This window comes from Antechinus flavipes, chromosome 3, assembly GCF_016432865.1.
Source record: "Antechinus flavipes isolate AdamAnt ecotype Samford, QLD, Australia chromosome 3, AdamAnt_v2, whole genome shotgun sequence".
NCBI lineage: Eukaryota > Metazoa > Chordata > Mammalia > Dasyuromorphia > Dasyuridae > Antechinus > Antechinus flavipes.
In genome coordinates, this window is record NC_067400.1 from 517,621,046 (window position 1) to 517,630,011 (window position 8,966).

The 8,966-nt window shown below is 39.8% G+C and overlaps 1 long non-coding RNA gene across 2 annotated transcripts in view; it reads right to left on the reverse strand.

The window, feature by feature from the left end:
- LOC127558066 (uncharacterized) overlaps positions 1 to 7,177 on the reverse strand; it is a 14,144-nt gene extending 6,967 nt beyond the window's left edge. The window contains exons 1-4 of one of the 2 annotated variants that reach the window (XR_007952710.1): positions 6,930 to 7,177; positions 6,118 to 6,245; positions 5,872 to 5,989; positions 2,852 to 2,901 (exon numbers count right to left, since the gene is read on the reverse strand). This is a non-coding gene — a long non-coding RNA (uncharacterized LOC127558066). The remainder of the gene's footprint in view (positions 1 to 2,851; positions 2,902 to 5,871; positions 5,990 to 6,117; positions 6,246 to 6,929) is intronic. The other variant, XR_007952709.1, reaches the window with a different exon arrangement.
- Positions 7,178 to 8,966: the final 1,789 nt, after the last annotated feature.

Sequence of the window (8,966 nt, forward strand, 5' to 3'; positions counted from 1 at the left end):
AGCTCCTTCAATTCTTTTCCATTCATCTGTTTGACTTACAACCTGGAACAGGGGAAATTGGGTTGGGATTCTAGAAAACAGGGTTCTAGTTTCAGTTCTGTCCCTAATTGGATTATAAATGAGGATAACTCATTCTTCTTCTCTGAGTCTCAGTTTAATTCTGGATAAAATAAATGGTTGGACTGTAATTGACCCCTAAGGACTATTTCAGATCCAGTCTTGAATTTTTTACTTATAGCTTGGAAGAACTCTCATTCCACCTCTGCTTTTCCCCTTACTATCAATTGAAGGCTAGTTTTCAGGAATCTCAAAATTGGAAGACACCTTAAAGGTCATGCAGCTTGCCGAATCTCCCTCTCTAACTACTTAGAATTAGCATGTAATTCATTGCAAGGGTTGTTTCATTTTTTTGTACTTGAATACTTAGCTTCTAACACAGTGCATAGCACTTTGTTAGCATTTAGTAAATGCTTTTTGAATGATGGATTGGAAAGCCCTATAGGTTCTGTTTTGGTCTCAAGCAAACCAAAGCAGGGGAAAGATGTGAACAGTTATATACACATTTTTCTAAAGTAGGAAGACACAAAAACCACTTTCCTTGCCATAGTCCTGTGAGCTAGAGAGTGGGATTATTACCCCTATTTCATAAAAGTTGAAACAGGCTCATGGAGGGAATGTAATTTGTCCACAATCACATGGGTGATGGAGACAAATCATGAACCCATGTCCTGGAGCTATTTCCGTTATACTCATCTCTATGATAGAGATGTTAATATTTGTACTCCCTCGCAGGGTTGATATAGAGAAAATGCATTGGAAACCTTTAAGCACTAGAGAAATGTGAATTATTATTAACATCAGCCTCATCTGTTCTAATCCCCTCATGAAGAAAGTAAGGCTGGGAAAGAGGTGCATTGACTTGCTTAAAATCACACAATCAATTAAGGGACTAAAACCCAGGTCTCACTTTTTTGTCTTTTTATTCCCCTATTATATCATGGTGCCTCTGAGAGGCAGACACATGGATGAGAGGTAGACTGTCTTCCCTCCTGGATAACATTAGAATTTGAAAAACATAGAGGAGAGAGACTGAGGATTCTAGGGAATTATAAATCCTTGTTGGATAAGTGGTTGGATGAATGAGTAGATATTTGGATAAAAAAGAGGAATTTCATGACAGATAGCCTCAATTTTCTCTCTGAAGTAGGAAGCAAGGTCCTATGTAGAGTCTGAAATGATAGGGAAAAATAAATGACTATCATTTCTCTTTTGGGAGAAAAAGATATATAGATGGATTAGATCCAACAATGAAATGGCTTCATGGCAGGCTATCTGGGTAATAATACTGGTCTTGCTGTCAGAAAATCCATATTTTCTCATGTTTGAGATGTGGAGTTCTGATCATGAATTTAATCTTTTTCAGTCTCATTTTCTCCATTTATTAAAAAATTTCTCTGAGGAGAGTTCCAGAAGCATTATTTGTTTTATTGTAAATGTTTATATAATTGGACAAAATAATAAATGGATGGGTGAATGAATACTTGTACTAATAGACGGATAATGGGTATTTGTATGTATGTGTATTGCGAAGATGAATTGTAAGATTAAAGGATAGACAATAATAACTAACATTTATATAAAGATTTAGGATTTACAAAGTGCTTTGGGATGCTCAGGGAGGACAAGTACCTTTGGTATGAAGGCTGTAGTAAGAAGCTATAATGTGTCCAGCAGCCACTCCCCCGTAAAACTGTCTGGGCAGGTGAACTAAACCAATTTGAGGGTAACTGACAGGCCCCATACCTCTTGGTGAGTTAGGGGCATGTCTCCCCAAGCATATGAGACTTTCCTCATTGGAATGGGTGGATGAGAACAATTTGTCCCAATGCCTCCCAAGGAAGGCAGCACAGCAGATACTGTGGAGCACTTAGAGCTTGGCAACATCAGAGGTACCAAGGTCAGCTACTGCATTCTGGGCCATTTCCATCTTAACTTTTGTCCTGCCACCAGACTTAGATGACTCTGGGAGAGACAGTGATCTGAATCCATCTCACTCAAATACAATTCATGCAAAATTCAAGACATCACCTATGCTGCCATTGGTTCTCTTCAAAAATGGACAAACAACCCCAAGAGGCTTTATACATAATATCTCATTTTATCTTTAAAACAATATTGAGGAGTTTTGCTATTAGGGTCCCTATTTTTGTTGTTTAGCTGTTTTCGGTTGTCATCAACTCTTTGTGATTGCATTTGGGATTTTCTTGGCAAAATCACTAGAGCAGTTTGCTATTCTCTTCTCCAGCTATTTTATAAACTGAGGTGGATAGAGGTGAAGTGTCTTGTCCAGGATCCCTCAGCTAGTAAGTATCTGAGGCTGGAATTGAATTCTAGTCTTCCTGATTCCAGGTCCAGTGCTTTCTCCATTAACTACCTAGCTAAGGTTTGGGGGCACTAGCCAAGCTTAGGATGGGAACAGGAGGAGGAATAGGGAGAGAATTTGGTGCCATAGAGGCCTTCTTGATCCTCAAGGAGAAGCCAATTGATCTTCAATAGGAATTAAAAATGGGCCCTGTATTCCCACTCATCATCCTCTTACATCAGTTGGGCTCATTTTGTAGCTGTGTGGAATATACTCCTGTTGGATGAAAGCAGAACGTCTTGTACTGTGATGGAGAACGCTTAACCAGGGGGCCAGCAAGGAATGAGGTGTCCCATTATCGGGAGGCAGGAGAGGAAGGAATGAGGGAAGGGAGAAGGTAGAAGGAAGAGAAAGGAAAAACAACAGGAAATGGAAACAGAGAAGAAGGAAGAAGAAAGGGAAGATAAGGAGGAAAAGAGCATCACTGACCTTATGTTGGAAGGAACCTCAGAGAGCATCTGGTCCAGCTTCCTCATGCTCTAGATAGAGAATGTTAACATGTCTGAGGTCAAACAAGCAGCAAATATCAGAGATAGAATTATATAGGTCCTTTGACCCTATTGCGAGAAGAAGCAAGAAAAAGAGGAGGAAAAACAGGAGGAAGAGGAAGAAAAATGGAGGAACTGTGATTCAGGAGGCATTTGACTTGTCTTTGACTTCTTGAATTACTCAGGAAAAATCCTTTCTCCTCTGATTCTCAATTTCTTATTTAAAATGAAGGGATTGAAAGAGACGATCTCTGAGGGCCATTGAATTATCAAAGAGGGGTCACTTGTTTATGTGTATATTGGACTAACCCACCTAGGAATTTCTTTCCATCTTTGAGATTCTGGAGTTCTATAATTTTGATCCTAAGAGCTCTTTCTCAGAGAGAAATGACAATGATTTGAATCTATAGACATTCTCAAACAGAAAGTGCCTAACTTTTTTTGTCCATCCCATAATTGATATCTAACTTTAAAAAGATTTTAACAATTTTTTGAATCTCTTGCATGATCCACAAGGATTCCTATATGGTTGTATGAAAATTTCATCATCTTTTGTCAATTTACTTTCACTTAAAGAAAGTAGAAGGTAAGAAAGTAAGTTCCTCAACATTAAGGAACTAGAAATTATGTACAGAATTTTAGCAAGGCAAAGAGGGCATTAATACTTGAGGAGAGCCAGATAGGTCTCATGGAGGAAAAGGCATTGAGCTAAGATTGAAGGGAGTTAAGAAGGTGCTATTACTTTTTTTTTTAAGTGTTCCATCCTTATCTTAGAAGCAACATAGTATCTTGGAATGAGCATTAGGCTGGGAATCAGACAATCTGTTTTCATCCTATGAGTGACTTTGCTAATTATATAAGTTATTTACATGATCATGGACACTTTTCTTCTGCAAACTTTGGTTTTGGGAGGGTATTTTTGACAGCAATTTGAATCTATGATTTCATCTGTGAGGAAACTTCCTAGTGTAGAAACTTCTCTTACTGATGTAGTTCAACAATAGTTTGTAATTTGTCATCTTAGAAAGTTGCCTGGGACAATGAGACGCTTTTAAATGGCTTGCCTAAGGTCAAATATGTTTAGCAAGATAATTGAAAAAAATAATTGTGAAGCACTTAGCATAGTGTCTGGCACATTGTAAGCATCCTATAAGTGTTAACTATTATTGGTAAGTGTAAGAGGGAGGATTTGAAGCCAGGCTTTATGCCATTCTGTCTCTCTGTGCTAATTTTCAACTATAAAATGGGGGCAGCAAGGAGGCTCAGTGGCTACATTGGTGGGTCTACAGTCAGGAAGGTCCATTTTCCTGAGTTCAAATCTGGCCTCGGATACTTGGTATTTGTGTGGGCAAGTCACTTAATTCTGTTTGCCTCAGTTTCCTCATTTGTAAATTGAGCTGGAGAAGGAAACAGCAAACTACTTCAATATCTTTGCCAAAATATGTATTGTATCTAGGATATACTGCAACATATTTAACATATATAGGACTGCTTGCCATCTTGGGGGGGGGAGGAGGGAGGGAGGGGAAAAAGCGAAACATAAGTGATTGCAAGGGATAATGCTGTGTAAAAATTATCCTGGCATGGATTCTGTCAATACAAAGTTATTATTAAATAAAATTAAATTAAAAAAAAATCTTTGCCAAAAAAAAAAAAAAAACTGCAAAAGGGTCACAAAGGGTAGGTCTTTCCTATGGTGCCTTTCCTAAATCTATGACGTTGCTACAATCACCTCCCGTTCAATAGGAAATGAAAACAGGGAATGAAACTTTGCACATCTCTTGGCTCCCAGCCTCGCTCTGGACTTGCATAGGACTTTTAATTGCCTTACTTTCCTCATCTCCCCTTTTGGTGACATAGTAGAAAGAGTTCTGGTTACAGAGCGAGAATCTCAGTGCTGTCACTTACTGCTTCTGTGGTATTTGGGAAATCTCTCCCCCTTTTCCAGGTCTCAGTTTCCTCTTCTATAAAATGAGAGGGAGTAGAACCCAGTGACTTATAATGTCCCTTCTATTCTAAATCCATGTTCCTTCCATTTCCCTTCCTGGACTTCATTAAGGGAAGAGACAGATAGATGCCTCTGGGGTAGGGGCCAGGGGTGGGAGAGAGGGTGGCAGTCTGTCCCCTCAGAGAAATCCCTCTGAGAAAGCCAAAAACTGGAAGATTTGTCCCCTTCAGATGTTTTTCTGTAGCATCTTCTGCCTTTCAAGTAACTGATTTATCCCCTTGTGAGTTTGGGGAGTAGGGAGATAGAAAAGAAAATGATCTTAAATGACCTACAGAGCATTCAGACACAAATCTCCTGACTTTCCATAACATTGAGCGCTCACTCTCCATCCACCCAGCCGCTCCCACATGCTCCGTGTATAGGATCACCATGAGTAGCTGTGGCCAGAAAAAAAATCCTCCTTTGCTGGCCAGCCCTGTGTAGCTCACACCTTCTTAGCTTCCTTCAGTCTAGTTCCGTGCCATCTCCTCCAGCTCTGCCCAGGTATGAAGGCCCTCTCCGCCCTGCTGAGATTATTGTGCACATAATTTCTATTTCCTTATCTGTGTGTGTGTTAGTTCCCCTCATGGAACACAAGCGTCCTGAAGGCAGAAACTGCGCCAGTTTTGTTTGTGTGTGTGTGTGTTTGTATCCCCAGTACCCAGTGCAGTTCCTAGCAACAGTAGGCGCTTAATAAATGCTTCTTGGATGAATGAGTGAAAAGCTGGCTCTCGGCCTACCCATCCAGCCAGACCCGACAAGTTGTAAACATAGCCCCCCATTACTCAGGCTCTGAAAATGCTTTTAGCCACCCCCTGCTCCGGCGACATGGAAACTGTGATGGCTCCAAACTCAACGCCTTTTATGGGCCTCGGAGAGCCCCACAGTCCCATAAAATCACTTCAGACACTTTATGAGCCGCCGCCACCTTCCCAGATATACTCTCACATGGGGAAAAATGCTTAGCTACTCACCGTGCTTCCAGTGGATCAGAGTGTGCCCATGCTCCTCCGACAACTGCAGCAGGGATCCAGCCCCCTCCCAGGCGGGAGACCCACAAGAACTGTCCAGCCCGGGGGAAGTTAAACAGAGCTTGAGGGAAGAGAGAGGCTACGTCAATGCCTTAGGTTAGGTACGCTGAGAACTTTCTGGGACTCTGAGGTCCTAGGGTTGAGTCTCCCTTGGACTCCCACTCAGGAGCTCCCACCTTGGACGCTTACCGAGAAGTAGCATAGAGAGTGATGGCTTTGGGGCCAAAGGACCAGGGCCATCTCCCAACTCTGCTGTTTCCTAATGGTGTGTCTTTGAGCAAGGCTCCCTTCCCCCCATTGCACTGCATTTTGCTCATCTGTAAAATGAGGGGATTAGACAGTCAATCAATCAACACCTTCGGTGTGCCAACCACTCAGGATACAAAGAGGTTCTTTTGAGCTTTGTGATTCTATGTGCCTTCAACTAAAAGGATTTTCCCCTCCTCAGATTTTCCTAGGGCACTTTTGGCCCTCGCCCATCTCTCCTTTGCCCTGAAACTTTCTAGCTCAGGTCTTAGTTATTGATGCAGATGTTCCATTTCCTCCCTGCCCCCAATAGAGTGTAATCTCTTTGAGGACAAGGATTGTGTCATTGAAAATCTGTATGTCCCTAACTCTCATGACTTTCTGCATGACCCTTGATGAATATATTAACCTTTAAAAAATCAAGGACCAAATGACATGTTTTTTTAATAATGGCTTTCTATGTTTCCAAATACATGCAAATATGGTTTTCAATATTCATCTTTTTTAAATTATAGCTTTTTATTTTCAAAATATATACATGGATAACTTTTGACATTCCCCCCGTGTTCTAATTTTTCCCTACCTTTCCCTCACCTCCCCCAGTTAGCAAGTGGTTCCAATATATGTTAAACATGTGCAATTTCTCTATACACATTTCCACAAATATCATGCTGCACAAGAAAAATCAGATCAAAAAGAAAAAAAATGAGGAAGAAAACAAAACTCAAGCAAACAACAACAAAAAGTGAAAATACCACATTGTGATCCACATTCAGTTCCCACATTCCTCTCTCTGGGTGCAGATAGCTTTCTTCATCACAAACCATCAACAGTCATCTTTGCAAAACCTTGTGTTCCAATTTTTCTCCTCCCCTAGATAGCAAGCAATCCAATATAGGTTAAACATGTGCAATTCTCCAATTGATAAATGGTCAAAGGATATGAACAGACAATTTTCAGAAGAAGAAAATAAAACCATTTCTAGTCATATGAAAAGGTGTTCTAAATCACTATTGATCAGAGAAATGCAAATTTCACTACACACCTGAAGTGCCACTTACACACCTCTGGGATTGAATATGGCAGGAAAAGATAATGATGAATGTTGGAGAGGATGTGGGAAAACTGGGACACTGATGCATTGTTGGTGTAATTGTGAATGGATCCAACCATTTTGGAGAGCAATTTGGAACTATGCCCAAATGCCTGTCAAACTGTGCATATCCTTTGATCCAGCAGTGTTTCTACTGGGCTTGTATTTCAAAGAGATCTTAAAGGAGGGAAAGGGATCCACATGTACAAAAATGTTTGTGGCAGCTCTTTTTGTAGTGGAAGAAACTGGAAACTGAGTGGAAGCCCATCAGTTGGAGAATGTCTGAATAAATTGTGGTATATGAATATTATGGAATGTTATTGTTCTGTAAGAAATGACCAGCAGGATGATTTCAGAAAGGCCTGAGAGACTTACATGAACTGATGCTGAGGGAAATGAGCAGGAGATCATTGTACACAGCAACAATAAACTTATGTGATTATCAGTTCTGATGGATGTGAGTTTTTTCAACAAGACAATTCAGGCCAGTTCCAATGATCTTGTGATGGAGAGAACCATCTACACCCAGAGAGAGGACTCTGGGAACTGGTGGATCATTACATAGTATTTTCACTCTTTTTGTTGTTGTTTGTTTGCTTTTTGTTTTCTTTTTCATTTTTTTCCTTTTTGATTTGATTTTTCTTGTGCAGCAAGATAATTGTATGAATATGTATGCATATATTGGATTTAACATATATTTTACCATGCTTAATATATATTGGATTACTTGCTATCTAGGGGAAGGGATGGAGAGAAGGGGGTAAAAATTGGAAAGGTTTTGCAAGGGTTAATGTTGAAAAATTACCCATGCATATCTTTTAAAAATTAAAAAGCTTTAATAAAAAAGATGTGCAATTCTTCTAAACATATCTCCACATTTGTCATATTGCGCTAAAAAAAAATCAGATAAAAAAGGGAAAAACACAAGAAAGAAAAAACTAAAGCAAACAACAACAACAAAAAAAAAAAGGCGAAAATACTGTGCTGTGATCCACATCCAATTTCTGGATACATATGGTTCTCTCCATCACAAGTCCGTTGGAACTGGTCTGAATCATCACATTGTTGAAAAGAGCCATGTCCATCACAACTGATCATCACATAAACTTGTTGTTGCTGCATACAATGTTCTATTGATTCTACTCACTTCATCAGCATCACTTCAGTAAGTCTTTCAAGGCTTTTCTGAAATCAGCCTATTAGTAAACTATATGTTTTCTGTTGCCTCTTCCAGCTTGTGGATCCTTATTCTGTGACTTCTAACATCTCTTCCAACTTTGAAACTCTGGGATTTGGTGAGACAACAATTTTGCAGTTATTATGTAATCCAGTCCAAAACAATTTGATATGAATGTATGTAACAATAATAACATTGATGTAGCACTTCAAGATTTGCAAAGTACTTTATGTATGCTGTCTCATTTGAGTCTCATAACAGCTGTGGAGGTATATACCATTAGAGCATTTTACAGCTGAGAAAGCTGAGTCTGAGAGACGTTAAGTAATTCCTTAGAGCCACATAGCTGCTAAGTATCTGAAGCAAGATTTGAATTCATTTCTTTCTGCTTTCAAGTCCAATCCTCCATCCCCTGGCTATTGAACTGTTTCATGTAAGTGTTTAAGGCCAGAATAGGGGCTGCATTGCCTACAAGGCCTTCTACTTGCTGGCTTCCTATGTCTCATCATGGCATAAACGTGG